The 26,382-nt window shown below is 36.9% G+C and overlaps 1 protein-coding gene across 1 annotated transcript in view; it reads right to left on the bottom strand.

Moving 5' to 3' along the window:
- The window catches only part of cdh6 (cadherin 6), a 208,701-nt gene that overhangs the window by 144,058 nt on the left and 38,261 nt on the right, over positions 1-26,382 (bottom strand). Inside the window, exon 2 of the mRNA XM_055202074.2 lies at positions 19,533-19,649. The gene's annotated coding sequence lies outside the window, so the exon portion shown is untranslated. The remainder of the gene's footprint in view (positions 1-19,532; positions 19,650-26,382) is intronic.

The following is a 26,382-nucleotide window of genomic DNA, read 5'->3' as shown; positions in this document are numbered from 1 at the left end:
CTTCTGTTCTGTGACGCACCCGGATTCGCTTTTGATTCTTGTAAGCAGACTGAATTACGTTCCTATTTTACTTTAAAATCAATCAGTGATGGCCAGCACTGTGAGTTGCTATACCGAATTAGTCATTATAAAACAGATTGAGTCACATTTAAAAAACAAAAGATCAAAACCGTTCTGATGTCATGAATCCATTCTTTGTGAAACAGGATGGCATGTCGAATCATCCCTAGAGAAACTGTTGGCGATGACAGAGCCTATGGAGATCTGGCGTGGAGTTTTTTAAAGGTAGTCACTGACAGATATAAGGGTCACACCTGGCCTGGCGTAGCAGATAGCGAGCACCCAGCACTTCCTCGGCTGTCTTTCACATGACACTTCCTGCTCAAGGTCTCTATGGAACACGCCTGCTTCCTGTCACCTTGCCATTGCCTTATTGCTATGGAAATGAATGCAACCAGACAGCACGATAAGTGAGCCACTAGGAGACACGGAAGAAGAGGTGCACTGTGAAATCTTTGATGTATTATAAAGGCGTTTTGTAATTCGGTAGCCGCATGTACCCCATAGAAAAGCGTTTATTGATAAACAATGCGGCCAGTGTGTCTCAGCTAAAGCTTTGATGGTCCTGTCGGTGGTGGGAAAGTTCAGAGATGCCCTCAAACTACGGCGTCAACAAACGGCTGCTTCATGTCTGAGGTGAGGGGTCACGGCAGCTTTGGTCATCTGGGAAATGTCGATCAAATCCTCACAGCGATCTCTGAAGAAAGCACACCCACGTCGAGCTCACTGTGAGCATTGTCAGGCATTGCTAGAGTTATTAAAATAAGATGAAAGGAAGGAATAAAAAACACAAGGATTATTACAGCTGTTGGGATATTGAGAAAATGTTATGCGGAGGCCTGACCTACACTGTGTTAAATATTGTGTATTTATACACTTAGCCCAATACACAAACAGCATTCGTGCATTAGCATGCTAATACGCATTGTGGCTCGTCGTATGCCATCGCAGAACCCTGTGAAAGGCGCCGTCTCCTTGACAATGTGTGTGTGACACATTGAGGATCCGGAGCCCCCCAGCGTGCCGCTTGCTGGTCATCACGCTAACAACCCGCCATCAGCACCACGGGAGAGGAACTCAACCTCACACTCATTTTACACAGTCACATCACCACCTGTGTCTGTCGCCTGCCCTGCCACAACATTCAGCGCCGCGCCAAAGAAGTAAAGTTCACGCTGTGCGAACGGAGACACGAAAAGAGAAAATTCGCCTTGCAACCTAAAATGATGAACTGCAATGTACACAAACATCAACGGCGCGATGCATCACCATATATCACCGTCTTGGAAAAACTTCTTTATCATCCATGCATCCATTCATCATACTTTTCTGTGCAAAATGTCTTCATGCAATTTTACTCATTAGCCTACATGTGCTACATACTGTACACTATACAATAATACATACCTTTCCATGTACCTTCCTGGGTACTATCTATCTATCTATCTATCTATCTATCTATCTATCTATCTATCTATCTATCTATCTATCTATCTATCTATCTATCTATCTATCTATCTATCTATCTATCTATCTATCTATCTATCTATCTATCTATATATATTTATATATATATATCTGATATATTTTCCCATCCTGGTTTCTCTTCTTCTGGATTGGCCAGGTGTTGTAAATCACTCAACCTGAGCTTGGTCAACTGTCTGAGACCTTCTGCATGACTTTACTCATCATGTGAGACATGTTTCTAGTCAGGCATAAATATATGGCTCTATTATGGGCTGGCTAGCTCAGGCTCCAGATGTACATCTGCTATTACAGACAGGAACTGTTACCTATGAAGGGGATGGGGTTGATGAAACTAATGAAAACTGTCCTGCGCAACAGTGACCCCTAGTGATAGAGAAAGCAATAACAGTCTATCCTTTTACACTTTATGTATAAAAGAGGGGACTTTTGTCAACATACATAATAGTCTGCTTGTAAAATTCAGTTTAAAACTTTTAAATATTACTACAATTAAGATGAATTTAAGATTTTCATTTGGTAATTCCCTTATTTTCTACTTTAATAACAGCATGCACTGAAAGTGCCACGAACCTAATGATCCATGTTATCCCAGCATGATATGAAAATGTTTCAAAGAGCAACTTGTGTGCTTCACTGGACGCAAGAAAATCTGACCTTTTGTGTAATGGAATTGACACGGTCAATGTCAAATGTTTGCTTTATAGATTAGTGACCTAGAAATGTTGCAAAATCATAAATACTAGTCCTAACATTTCCTAAACAATATTTAAATTACCATAAATGTACGCATATTTCAATGTAGATTTTGGAACATCACTGTATTTATTTTTAATAACACATATGCTGTAACTAGAACAGAAGCTCTATTCAACACAAATGTCTACCAAAAGATATAAAAATAAAAAATAAAAAAGTGAGATTTCACTACCCCCTCACACACAAACACCTCAAAAAACCCGCACACGCGGTTGCATCCAACAGCTAAATAGGATGTGAGAGACTCACTACAGCTGTGAATCAAGAGGTTTTATTGACTTCATTACTCATTACTGTTGTAAGTGAGAGAGAGTCTGCATGCTATCAAAGCCAGTTTAATTTAATTGAGCCTTCAAGCCGCCTCACAAATGTATGTGACTGTATTCAACCTACCTGCTCACCCAAGAGACGGTGAAAAAATCTAATAAGTCATCCAGACACAATATGTTAATTGACTTTTTTTTTTACAGCTGGCAGACTTAATTAAGGTCTCATTACACTGGAGAGAGGATAGAGACAGAGGCACTTGCCATTACAATCTGCCTGTGTTCACAGCAGAGCCCTACTGAGAGACATAGCAATAGCAACAGGCATAGTCCACCCACACTGCTATAAAACTACAGCCGTACATTATCCACGGGATAAAAACGCAGTCCTGATTATAGTCGCCATGATTGTTTCCTGAGCTTGATGTATTTCACATTTCATAATGTGGCCGAGGCACACCAATACTTTTCCCACAAGGGAATAGTTAAATGCATTTACAGTAGTTACGTCACAGCTTGATTTTTGATCTTGTTAGTCACTTGCAAGTGATATAGGCGAGGGGCTTTTTTCAATGCAATACAATATAAAAATGAAATAAAATATTTAATTGGACAAAAATTAGTGCAAGATGAGTCATCAATAATAACCTATACAGAGTGAATAATATAGTAGTTAGCAAAACTGCCGTGTAACTGGGGATTACTGTAATATATATTGCATCTAATTACTATTCGAATCGCAATAAAATGCAAATTTTCTTATAACAAAATATTGCTGCATATCCCGACAAAAAACTTTTTAAATTGTTCCAGTTCATTACAAATACTGCAGTGAATCTCCGAAGTCACCAGTACAGCAATAAACTCATCATCGCTAATGGGCTTTGATGCAATAACTCAGTGCTTTTCTAATTACAGGGACGTCTATACTAATTACACCCTGAATGGGAATGAAGACTAAACATAGAAAACACTGATGCAATAAAACTGTCACATGCCTCATATTTAGATGTAGCTTTAAGCTGTTTTTATAGATGCTTTGCAGCTTTTACTTCTTATTCCACTAACGTTACCGATAAACTGATTCACAGCACACATGATGCTTACTCTGGGCAAACGTTTTGCTCCAGTGAATGGCTAAAGTCAGGGACAAACATTTCAGACGCATAGAAGCCTCAATTATTTTTTCAAGCGGATGTTATTTTTCTTTTCTTTGGGCAGTTTACATGTGAAACTGAATGCTGTGGATTTTGTCTGGCACTCTGTTGTGTGTCTCTTGTACCATGGTGGGACTGCAGTAAGAACAGGAAAACATATTTTTCACCAAAATACTATGGTTTCTATAGTTAAACAATGGTAACCACAGATTAACTGGGTGGCACAGTGGCTTAGCGGGTGTTGCCCCACAACAAGTAGGTCCCTGGTTCAAGCCTTGGATGAGATAGGAGGTCTTTCTGTGTGTTTGTATGGAGTTCTCTCTGTGCCAGTGTGGGGGTACTCAATGCCAAATTGTCCTTCCCTATCTTTCTTTCTTTTATTCTTTACGTCATTCCAGCATATATGGCAATATTCATGGCGAGAACTGGTTAACTCATACACAAGTTTTATTCATACACAGGGACAATTTGGCATCTCCAATTTACCTACTGCTGGGTATTTTTTACAACTTATAAGATTTTCAAAATTTGATGGACCACAAACATGAGGATAACAAATACTAGATTTAACCGTTTTTCTCCTAGTGTGTGGTGTGCCATGATGTGTCAAAGACAGCACACCCCGCATGAACAGATTTTCAACAAGAGTCCCGACTGTGAACACAGGAAATCTCGTAAAATCTCGCGAGACTTCAGAATAAGCATGGCGGACGACATGCAGGAAGAAATTTCAATGAATGATTTTCACAGAAAATTCAAGGGAAAAAGAAAAGCGTTTGGGTGAAGTCCTGGAGACAGTGGGAACTGGTCTGTTCAAGTAAATTTTGCATCAACTTTACTTTGTGCTGCGCCATGACTGCTTCCGTCTTCTATAATCTCGCTTTCTGATTGGATATTATTTTGTTTCACGTAATAATCTTTAGAGCGTGCGCACGTTTGTCCTTGGGTTTCCCCCCACACATCTGATTTCTGATCGTAAATATTAAACATATTTATTTACGATTCACAATCGGGGCGGTTACGACGTTCTTCCGATCAGGTTCGGACACCAGAGTCCTGAACGTGTCCATTTTTGGAGACCCGCTCCTGCCCATACCTGCAAAGGTCAGCAGCCTTCCAGACCAGTTCATATTTGGCCCTTTACCAGACCCGTACCCACACACCCATAAACCGCTTAAATCATTCCAAAGGGCTTTATTTTTTATCTTGTACCTCTCTCAACATCACAACAACGTCATGAATGGGCTAATGAAATAAACTAAAGTTCGCTTTGTCTTGCGCCATTCAAGTAGCCTACCATCGGCACCTAAATAGGCTATGGAACCTGATAACTACACACAAATAGACCTATTAATGAAAAAAAGAACAAGAAAAAATATAACCTACCTACACAACCCCTGCTGTGCTCCTACAAGTCTCGTCTCGAAATGCTTTCTAAGAGAAGACATTCCCGGCTTCCAGCTATCAACGGCAAAACTTTATGCAACTCCTGCTTGCTCCAACTAGGCTCAGAGAAGCATCAACAAAGGTCGCGCACTGTCGCAGTGGTGGTGCTGTGATGGGTCAAATGGCATGTGTTGCACGTGTAATGGTAATTTAGACACAAATATTGCACATATTTTCATTCGCGCTACTAACTGCCCAAACAGAGTTAATTATCCGCCTGTGAATTTTAGGAATGTCACAATCCACCCGTTTTAGAAACTTATCCGCAGGTTATCCGCAGGTACCCATAGCAGGACTCGGCACTCTTAACACAACTTACAGCACGGATGGCAAACTTCGCTCCTGGAGGGCCGGTGTCCTGCAGAGTTTAGCTCCAACTTGCCTCAACACACCTGCCTAAAAGTCTCCAGTATGCCTAGAACGACCTTAATTGGCTGATTCAGGTGTGTTTACCCTGCTGAAAAAAAACAGCATGGGACCAGCATGGGAATTATGCTGGTCTATGCTGGTTTGATACTGGTTTAGCTGGTGGTCACCAGCATACCAGCACCAAAACACAACATATGCTGGTCTTGCTGGTATGACCATGGTTTGGTGCTGGTTTGCTTGTCTTGCTGGTATGCTGTTTATTTCAGTAGGGTAATAATGGTTGGAGCTAAACTCTGCAGGACAACGGCCATCCAGGACTGAAGTTGCCCATCCCTGCCTTACACCAAGGAAAAATCTGATAAGATAATCTGTAGAACCATCAAGATAATTGGGACATAATCAGCCCGATTACCTTTTGGTATGTACCCAGCATTACTTGCACGTTTTTGGTATGTGTTAGGAAACCGGAGTACTTGGAGTAAACCCACGACTGACACAGGGAGAAATGCAAACTCTACACAGAAAGGTCACCTGACCTAGCCAGGGCTCAGGTCAGGTGTGCTACCCACTGAGCCACTATGCCACCCTTCCTTTCCTATCTTGTGTGTGGACCCTAACCAGAACTTGCCATGAATATAGCCCTAGATGTTGTAATGGTGTAAAGAAATAAACTCAAGTTTTATGGTATTTCCAACTGTATTTCCAAGCTGTCCTTATACATACAGTATGTTCTAATACGATCCAAAGTTTGCAGTCCACTCTCAGCGTACATTCATAAATGTAGTACAGCTCCTTCCGCACTCAAATGTCAAATTTAAACTCTTATACACCCACCAAACTAACCAGCACAACAACAGTCAGGTGGTACACTGGAAAGCAACATTCATTATATTTTCCCCTACTGTTGTTGGAACAACAGGGTGACGTTGTCTTTTCTCATGCACTGGGCAGTTGCTGAGGTAGGTGCTCTTTTCTTATAAGCAGGAGGCTAAAGGCTGGAAGAGATTTAATGAGCAGTCACACATAACCATACAAGATCCCGTTTGCTCTCTTTCTCGAACATTTCTGACCTTCTATTTCAGACAGGATTGTCCTCGAAACCAATTCAGCTGGCTGTATTGTGCAAAAGTAGGCCAAATGAAAGCTGGACTCTTGTCAAGACCTTCATGTCAAAACGTGCACACAGTGTTTAACACTGCATCCGTGTACTGGTCTCCAGCATCCAGCCAGACAGTCCAGTTTAGCATCTGGCCATTTTTGGTCACCTAAGCCCACATGGAAAGCTCACCTAGGGCTAACATGTTCTCTGTTCTTGCTTCCCATTAGTTGAACACACCAGAATCATATTCAAACCTCACATTTATTGCATAGCAGTGCACATTTATGCATCTGACGGATGCGTTATTGTGCACTTATTGTGCATTAAAGGCATACAATCGGTAAGTATGTGTGCTTTATCAAGGTATTATGCAGATGCTACTTTAAATGTATCAATAATGGCAGGAACATACAGCTGGGTGATTCTCACAAAAACTTGGTTTTAAAAATGTAAAAAATGCTTAAATTTACTTTTTTCCCACCAGACATTGAAAAACAAAGTCTGGAGTAAATGGGAACATTAATTTAAAAACTTTTACTTATCATTTAACACTTTTTGTAACATAATTTAAAAAATTAGTCCTAAAAAATCTCTACCACAACAGTCAAAAAACATCAACACTGACATATTTTCAAAATGACATGACAAACCTGAAAGAACATAATTTGGAGATTCTGCACATGCATTTAAAATCACAGTATTATGCTTCTATTAATTAAATTAACATTTAATAAGCATCTGTTGCGGTAATGATAATCAAAATGTCGTGTAAGCATTCTGACAAGACAATATTTCAAATTAACTGTAAAAAAATGATCTTACCTGGTAGCCATCTTGAAGTAACTGGTCCATGTGCTTGGTCACTCAAAATCAAACTTTATTAAAATTCTGTATGTGTGCTTAAACTGTTCTCAAAAAGTGTTGCGGAGGATGAGAACATCAAGCATGGACACATCATTTCCTAATTTTTCTTCATTGTTATTCTACATGAATATTCAGTAAATATTTTTCTGTCATCTAAAGTAGTCTAGCAAAACATCCATTTATTTTTTTCTTAATATTTTTGTGTTAATTTGATTAAATTACAACATAACGCATGTTCATAACGCAACATAACGCACAGCCAGACACATTGCGGTAATGAGAATTTCAGCAGAAAATTAGATAAAATTTCCAATTATAAATTCTTATGTTGAAATCACACATTGTGCAAGGTAGAACACAGTATTGTGTTAATTCTGATGCTTTTTAATGTTACTATATTACACATTTTAAAGCTAAAATCATTAGTGCCGTGGTGTTTCAATGGTTTCGTGAGAATCACCCAGCTACAGTACACGTAAATAGCTGCATAGAGCAGAAGAAAACACTGGTGGCAGAATGAAAATGTAATCTAAATGCACACTATATTTTTGTCTCTTTGCCAGATACAGATTTAGTTTTGTAATAATCTGCAGAGAGTAAAAGAAAATAATCAAAGTTAAAGGACAGAATTCGGTCAAATCATAAGATATCTCAAGTATGCACCTGTGTGAGAAAAACCTGGAAGCAATTTTGCACATGGAGATAGTGTGTGCAAATAAATATGAGTGTATTAATGTGATTCTCCACTGAACATGAATGAGTTATGAGACAGAGAAACATATGAGACATAGATTCAATAGACATAAATGAAACGCTGTGGTATTGCTGACGTAGTGTGATACAAAATTATTTCTGGTGAGCTCTTAATAGAAAACTGTTCAAAATTCGATTTAAATCCCAAAACAAACTCAATACATTGTTCCAGCAGTACAACATAAATGGGCAATTATGGCCATCTATCTCATGACATTCAGTGTTTTGCGTGTAACTGCCATTTTCACATCTTTCTGTCAGTGCCCGCTGATGGACCTGGCTGTGCATAGCTGGACTGGTGATCATAAAAAGGTTGCAACAGAAAGTATCGATTTTTCTTTAGGAAAATAAATGAGCTCTTAAGGAAAAATGTGAATTCTGATATTGCAAACCTTGTTCTGCAACTGGTTCAAGAGTGCACAGTGCTATTTTACAGTTTTTCACTTTGGCACATTTCTCGAATCATCCTCGACATTTGCGAAACAGTAAGTGCATTTCTCAAAACAATTCGTACAAATAGCAAAACACCAAAGCCACTCTCTTGCTCAAAATCCTTAGTTCATCTCTCAAAAGTAAATATTTGTGTCAATAAACATGTCAGTGGCATCAGAATGACAAGTCCTTGTTTCATTGTGTACGGATAAGACAATCATTTTGCTTAATCATGTTGTCAATATAACAATATACTCTGAAGGGATGTTCTGATGGCTAAAGGTTTCATGACGATTATTGTAAATTGTAGGTTACACCTTGTATGTGGGAGTTTGATTGCAAGAAGAGACTGGACAAGATTCACATTTACGCTTTTACTTTTTGTACTGTAATTTATTGAGAGAATGTCAGAAAGAAAAATACAGCACTGCATAGTACAAAGAATAAAAAGTAGAGATGTGAACATAGGATAATCTTTTTAGGGAAAACTGTAGGAATTACATCACCTGGGAGCAATTTACAAACTCAGGACTTCATTTAGAAAAAAATGTGTAATGGAAATGTATAGAAATGTGCTTGGCATAGCTTGTTCAACTATTTTGCATGTAAAGACTTATGATCTAATGCTTAAATGTTGTGGGGGTTGAGGATATTCAACAGAGACCCATTATAATACTTTTTGATCAACCTGACATAAGCAATAGATAATGTAGGAAACAGCAGAGAATTGTACATAATCATTTGCATGGATGTACCAAAGCATTTGCAACTTCATTTGCAAGAAATAAGAAACTGCTTTTTTATATGCACAAGTGACACAATGAGGTGAAAATCAAACAGGTACAGAATTTATGATCTGAGAAATGTACAAAAGCGACTGAGAAACGACTGACAAAACTATAATAAGCATACAATAAGCATGTTTGATGTTTAGCTTTAAAGGTAAGCTGTATGGCTAACCACACTATGGAATACATAGGCCTGTCTTATTTACATGCATGTGAATATTTCTGTTATAAGTTAATCCTTCAGAATACACACCATAAAGGCACATGCAATTGCAAGGAAATTGCAGTAGCAGCCTTTAGATGTTGGATCTAAGACCTACGTGTGCAGTTCATGCTGACAGCTGCTTATATCAAATTAGCTTACCAGGTTTTATTACACATCCTACCTACATATTGTACAATAATAGTATGTATTCAGTTGCCAGCCACATTGTCTGGTTGACAGCAAGGGTGTGGGCTGACTTGATTAATTATTCACGAATAAGACACGATGCACCTGGGGCATAAAACCTAATTCACAAGTGTGTATATATATATATATATATATATATATATATATATATATATATATATATATATATATATATATATATATATATATATATATATATATATACACATTAAAAAGTCAATTCTTCATTTTACGCAAAATCCGATATCCGCCGTGTTATCTCATCTTTTCTTTTTCCCAAACCGTAACAGACACCACTACTCCTTCTCTGCAGAATGCAATAAATCCGCTTAACCAATCACAGCGCATTCCACACATTGTAAACAACAATTGGGGCGTGTTGAATACACACAGAATCCTAGTTTTTCTCATCTACTTTGTACTTCGTGATCAACAAACAAACAAAAACAAAAAAATACTTTGATGGCATTGATAAACCTATGATGGTTTTCTGTGGTGGGGAAGAAACGCAAGCCATTTAAATCAAATAATTTATGTGAAAGGCACTTGTGAAACGGAAAAAATGCCAGCTGTTGCTTGTTCTCAAACGACAGCATCAAGCTTCTCATGCTAACACATCAGGGGATCTTATGATAAACTTTTTACTTTTAACATTATTTTACTCAAAATCAACGAAAATCAAGCAGGACCAAAACATTTTACAGCTGATCGCTGTCAAAAAAAGTTCAGCAACAACGTCCCAAGAATGTAAGGGTAAGTCAAGACCAAGACAGTGCAAGTCACTGCATTAAAACACTTGATAAAATGTTGAATATGCATATGATTAGGCACTTCTTGTCTGTATGTGCGTGCATTTGTGTGTGTTTGTATGCCATCAGAGAAGTTGATAAAATAATCAAAGGCATTGCAGATATGTGGGAATTTATCTTTGTCTATAAGCAAATAAATGTGAACAAACACTAAAGAGCTGAAATCAACTTAACCATTTATTCTGAACTGTCTTTCCATGGCTTGCCATCCACTTAACACAATGCAGGCGTTTATAGTAATAAAATTTGAAAAATTTGTCTTTGGGAGAAACTTAAACAATGCGTAAGCAATGCCAACATCATATGCCAAACCTGAATAAACTGCATAAAATTATTGATAAAAATATACATTTGTGATGTGCCATCAGTTGTGGTCTTGACCGGTCTTGAAATAAAATTCAGAGTCTTCTTTGTCTGAGACCGAGACGAGACCAAAAAAGCGGTTGATTCCAAGACGAGACCAAGACCTTTAAAAAGTGGTCTTGAGACCGGTCTCAAGAACTACAACACTAGTGTATTCCACTAGTCAACTAAATTAATATAACATGGCAAAGATGAATAGATAATTTGAAGTTGAATGTAAGGCAAAATGTCATTCATGATTCATATTCTTGTTAATGATGGCATTTTGTTGTTGTAATTAATTTATAGCATTAAGAAGATGAACTGCTGAATTCATTTTGGGAGCTGATTGAATGTATTTTTGGCCAATTCAATAGATTTATATAATTTAAAAAACACTTGGTCATGGATTTATTGCATTTTTGCGAAAAAAATAATCAGTTTTTATAATAAATCTTTGAAAATCAAATTATGGATTTGAATTTTTAATTTGCACCCCTTGAAAAAGAAGTCCCCAGCCGCCACTGATATCTATACATACTTTATGGACATAAAATGGGTTTTATGCATATAAAACTGTCGAAGCATGCGTGCATTTTGTCTTACAGTACATGTGAATAATTGTGCATTTAAAGGAACAGTATGTAAGAAATGTATATGAATGAATCATAAAATGGCCCTTATATGTCACTAGACATTAAGAAATAATTTTCATTTGAAATACTTACATCACTCAAAACAGTGGCCTGGCCAGGATATTGTCATTTAAAAAGTGGAATTGCAGCCCTCAACTGATGTTTATGTTGTCATTTTGTGTATTGGCCACCAGTTGTGTGATTGCAGTACCAGTTTTAGCCACAAGTTTTGTGATTGCAATATCAGTTTTGGCCACAATCCTACACTGTAAAATAATTCTGTAGAAATTACAGTATTACTGGGTATTACTGGCAAATAGCTGCCAGTAACTTACTGTAGATTTTACATTTATGTTATTTACTGGCAACAGTTTGTTCAAAGTTAAATGAACATAAAACACTTTCAGTCTTTATCTTCTACAGTAAGTTACTGGCAACCAGCTGCATAATTACAGCAATTTTTTACAGTGTACATACTGTTCCTTTAACCAAAAGCGCTTTATACTTTTTTCTTTTAATAAAATTAGTTTATTTCTTCCTAGAAGTTTTCTTAACCCCTAGGGAGTCAGCTGACATTGGCTTTCTTAGAACTCTCTTCTATGCATTACATTTTTACTCTGCTTGTTAGTACAGTTTAATCTTAAAAGCTGTACTCTGCAACTTTTGCTGTCCATTAATTTTTCTGTTTTCTCCAGCTTTTATTAATGTAAAGCTGCTTTGAAACAATCAAGCAATGGTGAATGATTTCTTTCTTGATGATTTTGTGTACATTGCATTGCTATGATTTTCCATTTTGATTTTTGCATTATATTCTGTTTTATGGTGTGTAGTAGATTGGAATATTTAAATTTAAAAGTCATGGATAACATTGCACTTTGTATTCTCATTGCAACACTATCTCAAAAAAAAAACTTTTATACACTAATATTTGCTTCGAAACGAAAGTATGTCCGCAAATAATCTTTCCACGGTATACATACTGTAAGTTCCATAAGTAATTTTTAAACTAAAATCAGAGACATTTAACAAAGACTTATTGGTAAATCAATAAAGATGTAATTGGACCAAACACAAGATTCCTTTTTGATGATAAAATGTGAGCGCATGCGACAGTTTTAAGTGCATGGGGATGTCACAGTCTTTGATGAGGTTCACAGGTTTGCAGAAATGGAGCTAACTGTGTCCTGTGGCACTGGTGGCTGTTCATTTGCTTCAAAAACTTTTAATGAAGCTTCAGAAGTCTTGTCGTTAAAGTTATACTTTCCTATTTGGTGGAAAAAAGTGTTAAAAACACATTTATCAAAGCGATGGGGTAAAATAAGATGAAATATCTGATGAGAGAAACAGTTTCACTGTATTTTCGTTGAGCAGTTTTGTACTTTGAAAAAACAAATAACAAACTCTGTGTAATATACTAGTGATGAGGTAGACAGAAACTTTGTTTATTTAATGGGTTTTGCAAAAGAAACATAACACTAGGCTCAGACTTCACAACCATTTTAGCGTTCCTCATTTTAGTAATAATCTTCTGGTGAAACTATGCCTGCTAATCTTTACCATACATCTTTGCAAAGAGTGCTATCTAATAAGGAGTATAGCTGCTGTATTTAAATTACTTCACCTAGAAGACTTTCCCACAATGCAGAAGTACAATAAGTGCTATACATCAGGCTAAGAATGGCTTTCCTTCGCTCATCTTGTTAGGCCTCGGTGCTCGCAATGAGCTGGAAAATAGGTTTCAGTCTCACTGTGGCAATGACACAAGGACCCACCTCTCACTCATTTCCACCATCACTGATATTCACAGGTCAGTGATCACACAAAGCATCTGAAAGACTCTCAGCCCTGCACCATTTTCATCTTTGGAGAAAAGGAGATGAAGAAAGAACCTGGATATCAGCAAGAATCTTCTGAGAGAAGCAAACACATCAGGGTATTTGTGACGCTATCATGAATGTGTGACATGTGAAGGTGAAAGATGACGAGATTACATTTCAAATGTGAGAGAAAAGAGGATTTAAAAGAAGATTTTTCTTGCTTTTTACTTTATGTTTACCCAACAGCGCAGTTCAGTCATGACGTCAACTCAGTTGAAGTGTGAGGTGTGAAATAATGTTTGTGATTAACACTGCGTGAACGTAGTTTATGCTTATTTCCACCGCATAAAGTCTACAAAGTCGTACATTACTTGTAAAACCAATTCAAATGCTTTAAAAACCTAAGTAGATAAACAGTTTAACAAGGATGTGCGTCTACGAAATGGACTATTGATCAACTGAATAAGTGTTGTTGTTCTTAACTGCTATTACCTTATGCTTACTTGTCAGTAACAAATGATGTTACGACCGTGTGTAATTTATGCTGTAGAGCAAAACAAGAAAGTATCTTGAAGCAATGCAAAGCACAGACCTTATTTTAGTTCCTTATAAATCGAAACTGTTATCAAGAAAATGCATTAGAGATTCCTGAGGGAAAACGGGGCTCGAAAATGCTAATTCTCTTCTGTGTTTTCGGTGCACACACTAAACATCTCTATTTAAAGGAATGGAAACTCAGGGTAATGCATTGGATTCCACAAGTGGGCATCATATGATCTTACTTTTTAGATGCCGTACATCCTCCAAAGACCATTTTTTACAATAACCAATCTGTCTTCCTGACCTCAAAAATCAATATGCAATCCAAATTAGTTGCTCTTGAAAAAAGAGCATAGTGAAAGACGAGTCGCACTATATGTACTCTGGGTAGAAACTAGTTTGAGAAATTCTAGATGAGGGTTTTGGCAAACCGTGTATGAGTCATAAATTTTCAGTGTTCAAATGATGGCAGCAAGAATTGTGATTCATTTTGCCATCTCCCTCACAGTCAATGCACCAGACAGATTTACACAAAGGTTACATTAAACAATGAATTTGAATAAATCATATATATATATATATATATATATGTATATAGTATAGATGGTTTCATTGGACGCACGTGATCCGAACTTTACTTCCGGTTTCGTTTTTTTAATGGTCTGACTAGTTGCTAAACTGATCTCTTGAACAAATTCCTCATCGAAAATAACAAATGTTTTGGTTTCTTAGGTCATCTATGTGTTGTTTTTTTGCTTGTTATATAAATAAACTACGTTTAAAGTGCTTTGTTGTTATTTATTATTAGCGGAGTTTACCGGAAGTTAGTGCGGACCGCAACAGCAGCTTGTATATGTTGTTACTGCCGAAATCGTCTATTTGACATAATTACTACTTAAATGAAAATAAAAAATGTCCATTTAATTCATTTTTTGTTTGCTGTATTAATGTAGTCTTTAAGGGGTAGTTCACCAAAAATTACAATTCTGCAATCATTCTATCTATTTTATCTGATAAACCCAAAAAAACAAAAATGTGATGATTGGTAATAAGCACACACCCGGTGAAAACCATTGACTTCCAAGTAGGATAAACAAATACTAGAGATGCACCGATAGGATTATTTTGGACCGATACCGATACCAATTTAAACAAACAACGTCTGGCTGATACCGATGCCAATACCGATATTAAACACTATACAGTTGGTCTATTAGCTAGTTTATTTCTGCATCAAATTATTTTTACTGAACATGGATTGGATCTAATCAACATTCAACTGACCAACATAATATGAGAGGCACAAATTAAAGGCGGAGTCCACGATGTTTGAAAGCCAATGTTGATATTTGAAATCACCTAAACAAACACGCCCCTACCCCAATAGAATCTGGACCTTCTGTTGATAGACCCGCCCCACACATACGCAACCCGGCAAGGATGTCGATTAGTAGACACGCTCCTTACTGCTGATTGGCTATAAGTGTGTTTTGGTATTCGGCCCGTCTCCTTTTCCAAAGCGTTTTTCAAACATCGTGGACTCCGCCTTTAAGCTAAAACAAATATAATAAGACAGCATGACCACCTTCAAAGGTGTTTTTTGCTATTCAGCATTTATTTTATTAACAACATTAACTCATTTTTTACATATAATGGATTTCTTTATGCAGTTAATTAATAAACAATTGGAATCGGCCTTTCTCGTGCTATTGCCGATATGCCGATGGTTTCAAATTAATAAAAAATCGGCCGATAAATATAGGGCGGCCGATACATCGGTGCATCACTAACAAATACACTATGGACGTATTGTGATAAATTATAATGAAAATGTTTTAATAAAATAAGCAGAGAGTGGATGGTTCCCATTGAATTCCATAGTATTTGGAAATCTGAGAAAAGAAGAGTCTATATTTTTTGATAAAGCAGCACCTGATGCCTTGTGATAAACATCTTATACTTATGACATTGGTTTTTGAAAGCCTTGATTCTCAACATCTAACAAGCTTGTCACAAGAGCCCATCATTCAATCAAGGCTGAAAAAATGTGTCAGGTGAAAATTTTGAGACTCAATTGTTACATGAAGATTAAAATCCGTCTGCCAGCTGCGGCCACTGGCTTCATAATCATTATGACTGACAGCGGTTACAGTGTTTACAGTTCTGTGGAGCCAAAGGTGACCAACTCTTCTCCCAACAGAGAAACACTGAGGATTCAGACAATACTGAGGGTCTTGGCACCTTTAAGCTTTATATTTGTTATGATCTTAAGGGAAAAACAAGATTTATTACAAATCAACAACTATTGATTTTTTTAAATATGGTTTTGAAAAAACGCAACCTTTAAAATGTAAAAAAAAAACGGTAACAAAAATGCAATAGCTTAATTGTTATACACATACAGTAAGTGTTGGCATTAATGAATATAATTATAAATGTATTCGTGTTCCCAAAGAGATATACATAAGGCTGGACAGTAGGCTATACCGAGTGTTGGTAATATATATATATATATATATATATCGATATTTTTTCCAGCGGGATACAGGATGAAACAATACTGTCTATATTAGTATGGTCTGATGTGACCCTCCTCCTTTGCAACAACAGCCCTGCCAGAAATGTGAACTGAGCTCAGACAAAGTTTTCGACCAGCTCGCCTGTCGTGCAGCTGTATATTTTTAACCAGAAAGAAAAACCATGCACTTGAATTTTATTACTATTAAAAAAGGTGATTGTGACATGTCACATGCTGCTTTGACTTGCATGTAAACATTTATTCGACTTTGTATAGACGGTTTTAGCGGTAACAACATAAACAAACGGCTTATTTGGACCAAACTTAACTTCGATGGCTTCCATATCATGTATCAACCATTACACTGAGCTAAGGTGACTGTTTAAAATCAATGTATGTTAGCTACAGATCCTTCAATTATTGCCTGGCTGCCAATCCACACAGTGCCAATCCATGCTCGCTTTCTTCCCTTTCCAGACAAGTTTTTATGGCAATCTGTAATTCCGCTCTTACCCAATGTATAAAACACTGAAGCAAAAAATTATTTTACTAATGTTAAACTTCATGAAAAATATCTGATGTGTAACATTATATTAGATCCTTGCTTCTTAAAGCTGGCTGTCTCAATGGCAATCAAACAATAAAAAAGTTTAACATATATAGATAAAGGGCCCTACTATTGTCTAAAGCGCACAGCGCAACGTCTAAATGGGCGTGTCCGAATCCACTTTTGCTAATTTAACAACGAGAAAAATGGTTTGTGCGCCGAGCACATGGTCGAAAAGGGTTGGTTCTATTGTAATGGGAGTATTTTGGGCGTAACATGCAGTAAACCAATGAGAGTCTCAGCTCTCATCCCCTTTAAAAGCAAGTTGCGCCGGCGCTATGTCTAATCCCTATAGATGACGGACTTTATAAACTGAAAAACTAAGCAGAGGAAGAAGATCTCCAGTTTAAGATTAATGGTAAATAATTGTGTTGTTTTCACTTGTATTGAAATTGTTATTTTTTATTAAAACATTTAAAACCCGTTTTCTTTTAGTCATGGAAGTAAAAAAGCAGGCTTTTAATTGCTTTAAATGTATGGCTATCCAATATCATCAAAAATAATTTACAAGTATGTAAGATATGGTTTGTACTCTAAAAATACTTTATTTGTAACAAACAGAAGATAAAGAATTTACAAACGACTCTCCTCACGTTTCAGCACTTTGGACAAAGTTTTTTTTAAGCATTACTTACAAATGTTTCTCATCTCACCATATCCGCAGGTACAGAGTCAATACAATAAATCCGTGAGGTAGCATAAAAAAAAACATTTAAAAACAGACGCATTTGTTTAAAGTAAAGCATTTATTTACTTACTAGGCTACAGGTGAAGCAGCTCTTTACGCCTTCTAACGTCTCATAATTAGTCCTCATTTATGTCCAAGAGACTCAATAATAATTTTTTACATTCAATCCTTTAATCTTTCATATTTAAAAACATTTTTGTGCTGCTTGCGCATTCATGTACTTTGTGATAAGCAAACCCGCGTTGTCCTCCCGTTTATAGGCGCATTTTACTAATGCGCTCTTTAAATAACATAAAACATATTGCGCCATTGACTTTAGACTTTAGACCAGGTTTTTGTTGGTCAATGGCGTAGTCTATTTTAGTTGCCTCAAAATGCAATGCGCCAACAATGCGCCTGAACACACCTCGTTTTCAGACCAGAACGCCCATGGGCGCAAAAGGGGGCCCAAATGCATTTGCTATTTAAACAATGCGGCGCTAAACGTGAAAATTAGGGTGGAAACTAGCGAAAGACACTTGCGTCGCGCATTGCACTGCATTGCGCCGGGTGTAAGATAGAGCCCATAGTTTTTGACTTTGTGTGTGCCAAATCTATTAGTTTTTACCAGTGATTTTAAGTTATGGATGTGGTACTTTTTGTGGTAATTTTGGATTTCTCTAAAAAATTAACTTTGCTGACTCTGTCAAATTCAAACATGTGTAGTTTTTTAATAGAAAATTTGCTCATACCGTCTCAATTGCTGCAGCATCAAACAGAAATAGATAAAGAAAAGTGTCTTCTGAAAGGAAAATTCATATACAAAACAATGGCTGAAAATATATAATAATGATATAAAAATGACTGAAACAAGTCTATGCCATAAAGTGGGACCGAACATTTTGTTCACGTTGTTCTTTCTGAATACAGTACAGTGTGTTCTACTTTTTCTTCTTTAAAAAAATATATGCAGTGACAGTCTCACTCTATTTGCACTATAGTGATAAGTTTGTTTCAATTTCTCTGTTCTCATGTCAAAAGATAAAAGCCTGAACAGAGACCACAATGTATCACAGAGGGGACCGAGATAAGAAATGAGATGATAATAATGTATGAATAATGTCCAGTACAGATAGAAGAAATAACAATAAAGCCAGAGAACAAATTTAATCCACCCCAGATGAATGTTAAGGCAGCAACAGTATGATTTTAATATGTCTGAAGCTAAGATAGATGGCGAAGCTAAAAAATGTTTTTGCGGCACAGCTACAGTAAGCCATTTGCCTCGATCAGTACAGATCTACAAGGATTAACTTGCCAAGGTGTGGCGAATGATATAATAATTGGACAAAAATGAATCTGCGACATATCAAATTGAGGTAAACAGGGGGAGTAAACTCAGTAGGAATTAATTCAGCTCTATCTGGTGGATTTCATCGTCAATTTTGTTCACTGCAGGGACACAATTATTCTCTCAAGAGACTGCAGATTTGACTGCACTTACCTCAAATTCATCTCTATGCCCGAGAGTCCCCGCTGCGAGCTGTGTTTACTGAAAGGCCGCACCAATCAAACACAGACGATGATAAATATTTATATAATAACACTGGGGCATGAAATAATATTTCCCTGCGGCTGTAACTGAATGACCTGCTGAATGACCAATTTATACTTTTTAAACCGCCAATATTGTAAACCGTTTCATACCTCTCGGTTAATATGAATGCATCTCAATCCTGGGGAAGTTTTCCGCTGGTGTCACGTTTGGTGGCGTGGCTTTTCCTTTTTTTAACTGCAGATTAGACACGAGGGCGTTGTGACTTTCTGCAAAAGATAAATTATGGTTACATGAATTACATTACACAGAGAATGCTGAAGTTTTAACGCTCATTACGTAAGGGTGTGAAACTGTTGCTCTCTTAAGCATTATGTAGTGACTTGTAAATCTAAGCTAATAGGTCCATAAAGTGTTTAATTTCTGTGCCACTAGCAACACCGAATGCAATTGCGAAAATAATGACTGTTTTAAAGCGTTTCCCAAACACTACCCCAGCTGCCATTAGGTAGAAAACAAATAGTCTCCGTAGTCTATATGTTGTTGTGTCAGACTGGCAAGGACACTTAATAAGCAGCGTTTCCACACAGCCAGAGTGTTTACATTATTAACTGGAATTAACCTTTTAAATGTATCTCTGTTAGTTGCCCATTACACTTGGAAAGCATTTTAGCATTAAACCAAATACAATATACTTATCTTTAAATCAATAGTTATGGCCATACTGGATTGTTATTGCAATGACCAGCACCCTGGAATGTTATTGCAGGCACTAATGTGACAGGGGTGTTGTTGTGCCACACAGTCAATGGTGGTCCACCCTCATCCACAGGCTGCAAAGCCTGTTGTTGCTATATTACCTAAAGCGGTTTGTGTGAGTAGCTGAGGTGGTTTTCACCTGCGATGAGTCGAATGAATAAAACATGTGTGCTTACATATACAAGCAGGCTAGTTCAAATTGCACTTTCTTACCGACATGTAATCAACAAAGCCCATTGGAATGGGGGTATAATGATGGGATAATGTAATTGGTGTGACATAAACAACTGTAATGGACTTAGTAAGGATGCAATTCATGTAGAGAATGTGAACGCATTGTTTAGATGCCCGGAGGCCAGACATTCTCAGAATCAACCAGTTAACGTTGGAGGATCATCCAGAAAATGAGAGTAAGAGGGCCAAGTATGAAGATGTGGTCGTTTATTGTTGAAAACAGACCTTGGGAAATCAGGTGCATGCTTTCCGAGGTCGGGTGCATAGGTTTTGTTGGACATTTTCTCCTCAAGGCCCTCAGGCCGTGGAGCATTATTGGAGCAAAGAAGTGTATAGCTGACAGCAATATCACAAAGGAAGTTGAAGAGACCTCAAGATGGATTTGGGATAAAGAGAAAACTGCTACAGTGTATGTGCAATAGCAAAGCGCCATTGGAAAATGAGCTGTGGCCTGATCATACACAGATGGGTCACACGGATGAAGGTGTATGACTTAAAAAAGACAAGTTAAAACATCAACAATAATTTGATCAAATGTAATGATGAACCACAGTAACTGCCTGTAATATGCATTTGTGTGGAGCAAAATGTTTTATGCATCTTCTAGTAGCATGTCAACAAATATATTGCCATTCCTGATGCCAAACAGTAACTATAAATTGGCAATCCAAAACTAAATTAGACATTTTATATAAGAAATTGAAAGGGATCTAAAATGGTTTTCCTTGAACTGATTTGCCACTGAGCAAAAAAATCAAATCAAATTCAGGTATGATGAGACTGGAAAGCATTGCTATTATAGATAGATAGATAGATAGATAGATAGATAGATAGATAGATAGATAGATAGATAGATAGATAGATAGATAGATAGATAGATAGATGAACCCAGTCTCACGGAGTTGCGTAAATAGCACGAAGTGTGAAAATTCCAATTTGTCGGGCATATGATACGCCAGTCCTTCCCATTCACTTATTGTCAATTTATTTATTCGTTTCTCCATTTTTTATGTTTTTAAAGCATTTTCGTTTGGGTTTAGGGTTAGAACAACGTTTTGTTATATAAAAATGACATCCTAACCCAAACCCCAATTCTAACCCCAACTCCAACCTGCATATTAAATAACCTCCTTAAGCGAATCTGAAATGTAACCCTAAACCCAAGTGAAAATGCTTTAAAAACATAAAAAAATGGAGAAACCAATAAATTAAATGACAATAAATAAACAAAAAGGTGCACCGTTGAAGGGAATGGGAAGGACTGATGTATCATATGCACACAAAATTGGAATTTGGCTTATTTGGGTAGGATAGATAGATAGATAGATAGACAGACAGACAGACAGACAGACAGACAGACATACAGACAGACAGACAGACAGACAGACAGACAGACAGACAGACAGACAGACAGACAGATAGATAGAAATAATCTGCAAGAAATTATGGATTGAAGATAGAAATCTATACATGACAGTAAGAAGTATTTGTACTTTCTACTTAAATACATTTTGAAGTATTTTCGTATTGTATCCATGTATTCTTTGGAAAACATACATTCCAAAACATAATAAAATAATTTTTACTCCACTTAATGTCAAAAAAATTGTGTTTGTGTCTGCTTCATTACCCTAAAAAGATCCCTCTTCAATAGGACATAAACTAAACACCATAATGGATCTTCCATTGAAAGATATAATGTAACTGTAACAACATATTTTAGGTTATGCAGAAATGTAGGCAGAGGTACGGACATGGCGAGTGAGCCCGAGTTAAAATAAATTAAAAAGTGAAATCTAAAGTACAGTATATGAAGAGTTTCGTTGCAAAACGAGATAAATCTGTTTTTTAAATTTTTCAGAAATCTCGTTTTTTGGTTGTGCATTCCAATTAATATCAATTCAACTGCAGTTGGTTTGTTTTGATATAAACCTTCATAACTTAAAAAATCCAGCTAAGTAGCACCAATAAGAACATGATAACATAATAATAAACATGTTTTGACAAAAATGTTAAAAAATGGATTTATATCGTTTTGCAACGAAACTCTTCATATATTCAATGATTAAAAAATTAGGTTACACTTTATTTTGATAGTCCCCTTTAGACATTCTACTAACTATAAATAACTTTGCAACTACATGTCAACTAACTTTCAATAATTTGCAACTATACGTCAACTAACTGTCATTAGAGTATTAGTAGACTGTAAGGGTTAGGGTTAAGGAAGAGGTTTATGTTACTGGAATAAGTTGACATGCACCTGCAAAGATACTTATAGACAGTTGAATGTTTGTGTAGATATCATCGCAATAAAGTGTTAGTAGATATTAAGCAGACAGTCTACTAATTCTCTAAAGATTGGTAGTTGATAAGTAGTTGCAAAGTTACTTATAGTTAGTAAAATGTCTAAAGTGGACTATCAAAATAAAGTGTTATCCAAAATTATAATTACATATCAATAACTACACTAAATTGGTTAAATATCAAAAAATATCAAATTTTATTTTATTGTCAGCATTTAGTTCTTAAAATGTACCGCAACACACTATATCAAACACATTTTTTACTTTAGTTCTGAGCTTCAGTTTATATGCTGTTACGCTTCAACCAGACATACATTTTTATATCTAAAAGACAGTGGGTTCAAACAAAGGCAGGGCACCGTTTTCGCATCACTCTGATCCTACCCCCTCTTGGATTGTTGCTCCGCAACACTCCGGATAACAAACACTATCACACATGGCACCAAAGAAAAGAAATATGTGTGTACCTCCACCCTCATCTAACAAAACACTACCAGCTCAGTCATGTATTGCACCCCTAATCCCACCCCAGGGGCAGTTTTGGCACCAAACTAATTATGCCATGTCTCCGCACTGCAGCTGCAATTCTTTGAAACACCAACTACTGCTCTGATACAGACAACACACTTCTGTTCGCCAACCACTTGCTTTTTCCCTCTCGTTTCCTTCCATCCCTCTGAATTATGCATGCTGTTTCTATCACTCAGACTCCTCTAAAGACATCTTCTTCTGCCAATTAATGGTACAGTGCAAGCGTGAAAGGATGAAGGATCGGCACTTGTTGCACATGAGAACGTTTCAGATGAATTCTGTAGATATACATCGATGACAGCGTACGATCAGAGGATTTACTGAAGGGCGGAGAGCGCTCTTGAAGTCTCTGCCGCTGTTGGCGTGAGGCTTAGTGCAAAGGGTTCGGGGGGCAGGCGTACTGTATAACGGCAAACGCATCAAGGTCACAGATCAGAGAGCACACTCCCATTGGTCTGATTTAAGACCATGTGTGTACCACAAACAGATTCTGTGAAGGCTGTTTGAAGAAAGATGTTTAATGTTAATACTGTGTGTGCTGTTTTAGTGACACAAAATCTGTCTGGAGCTTGATAGCAGACACTGTAAGATCAAGCCATCTGAATCTTATTGTACAGTAGTTGCTAGCTTTATGGGTTGTTTGAAACATACTATGAAACAAAAAATTGTATGTGTTTTTTATTGCCATGTAATTCTTAAGTAATACATTTAATATATTTCGAGAATTGTGTCTTCATGGCGGTAAAGGGCGAAGATTAAAGTTTTATTATTTACAAGCCTCAAGCTGCTTCACACACTTTAAGAAAAAAAAAACAAAAAAATGGTTCCAAGCTGTCATTCGGGCACATACAAGTATCCGTTTTGGCCGAGAAAGTCCCATATTTTACCCGTCCTCTCATATTAGTATTTTCCTGTAAATCTCCAGTATTCTAACCTGCGTTATTAAAAAATAATAATACCCCGGGTGGAGAGAAAAAGGCATTCCCAATCTGAGCGATAACTGTCGCGAGGTTAGTCTGTGAGGTCAGATGATGAGTGACAACGAAAAAACAGATGGATGATGGATGCTAAGACAGAGACAGAAGGCACTCCTGCCAAAAAAACTAAACACTAATGTAAACCATGATCAATGGGACAGCGAATTTAGTTTTCTGAAGAGAAGAAAGGTGGGGGACAGTCACGCGTTTTGTACGTTTTGTAACTGCGAATTTAGCATCTCACACGGGGGAAGGAATAAGATGACATTTGAAAACAGAACTGTTTGCGCTCTACTCTTATGTAAAATTAACCACTCTGGCCCAGCCCACAAATACACTCCTTTCAAAACAGTCTTAAAGAATACAAAGTCTGCAAAGTCAAACAACTCACTAAAAGAGTAAAGAAAAGTTATGTGAAATGAAAAAAAAAAATGTTAATGAAAAGCAATATGAAATATGAAAAGAATGTGTGGAATGAAAATAAAATGTAAAGACAAACAATGTTAAATGAACAGACAATATGTAAATAAGCCTTATAAATAAATGCTAAATGCTCTTCATATATATGTAGTTTAAGATGTGGGCACAGTTTAATATGTTATTTAGTCCGAGAGCTTGTTGACTCTTCTTTGGAAATCTACATACGGTATACTGTCCATGTCCAGAAAGGTAATAAAAACATCATTAAAGTAATCCATGTGACATCAGTGGGTCAGTTAGAATGTGTTGAAGCGAAAATACATTTTGGTCCAAAAATAACAAAAATGAAGACTTAATTCAGCATTGTCTTCTCTTCCGCGTCTGTTGTGAAGTGCATAAGCGAGACTAAAGTCACGTGACTGCAGTGACGCGGATGACGTGTTATCCTCAGACATGTTTGCAGAGTTTTTTTTTTCTAACTTACAGCGTGTGTCTCCCTCAGACTGTAAACGAAGCCCGGGCGCACAAAAAAAAACAGCTCGGGCGCACCAGATAACATGTCAGCCGCGTCACTGCAGTCACGTGACTTTAGTCTCGCGCATGCGCTTCACAACAGACGCAGAATAGAAGTGGAACAAAGTCGTATTTTTTGTTATTTTTGGACCAAAATGTATTTTCATTACTTTACAACATTCTAACTGACCCACTGATGTCACATGGACTACTTTGATAATGTTTTTATTACCTTTCTGGACATGTACAGTATATCATACATAGATTTTCAATGAAGGGCCAACAAGCTCTCTGACTAAATATAAAAAATCTTAAACTGTGTTCTGAAGATGAATGGAGGTCTTACAAGTTTGAAACGACATGAGGGTGAGTCATTAATGACATTATTTTCATTTTTGGGTGAACTATCTCTTTAATATTAAGATGTTTCCCCTGCACTTTTCCACCTCACCGCCACAATTCCTGCTGATGTTCTTCGGTTTGTTACTTAGATTTAAGCGGAATAACATTAAGCCAATCACAGGTAAGCATTATGAGGGTAATAATCTTTTGTGGACAAGTGTCTGTTTTGAGCGTGAAAGCTCAAAAGGCGGCAGTGGGAACACATTGCGCTTATGCAGCTGCAACTGAAAAGAGTGCTCATGGCACTAACACTATAAATGTGTGTTAGAAACAAGCTGGTATAGGGTTGATCAATGGTGGCAGTTATTGCACTACATAAATCGCTTATAAGAGATTTAAAAATGTACAAAATCAAAAACAATGTAATGTCCCTTTGCAGTAGATGCAATTAGGAAGAACGGTGTCAGTCATTAGAAACTGATTTCCCATTAATTTCATCACAGTACTTACATCAAGATACAAATTATGTGCGTTTGTAAAGCTGTAGAATTAATATGTACCATTGAGGTATTCTTTTGCACCTTTGAGGTACTAATATGCTCTCTTTTGTACCAATAAGTATCTCTGATGTTTATTATTAACTCTTTAGAATAGCATACGTGAAATCCTTGTTAATCCCTGTTATAGTAGCTCTAAGAGTTTAGTTCTGGACATTCAATATAAGATCTGAGGCTTCTGCTATTCTGCAGGAAAATCATTCCTTCTAATGCATGTGACCTACTTTCTTTTGAAATGTTATCTATGAGTTATCATCTTTTACAGCCTCACTTCCTCTATTTATTGCATTTAAAATCTTCATCGTCTCGGATGTCTCTCAACAGGGCGCTGCCTTTTAAATTGTCTGTCTTACACAGATGTTC

The sequence above is a fragment of the Misgurnus anguillicaudatus genome, chromosome 2 (assembly GCF_027580225.2).
Source record: "Misgurnus anguillicaudatus chromosome 2, ASM2758022v2, whole genome shotgun sequence".
Taxonomy (NCBI): domain Eukaryota; kingdom Metazoa; phylum Chordata; class Actinopteri; order Cypriniformes; family Cobitidae; genus Misgurnus; species Misgurnus anguillicaudatus.
This window is presented reverse-complemented; position numbering and strand designations above follow the sequence as displayed.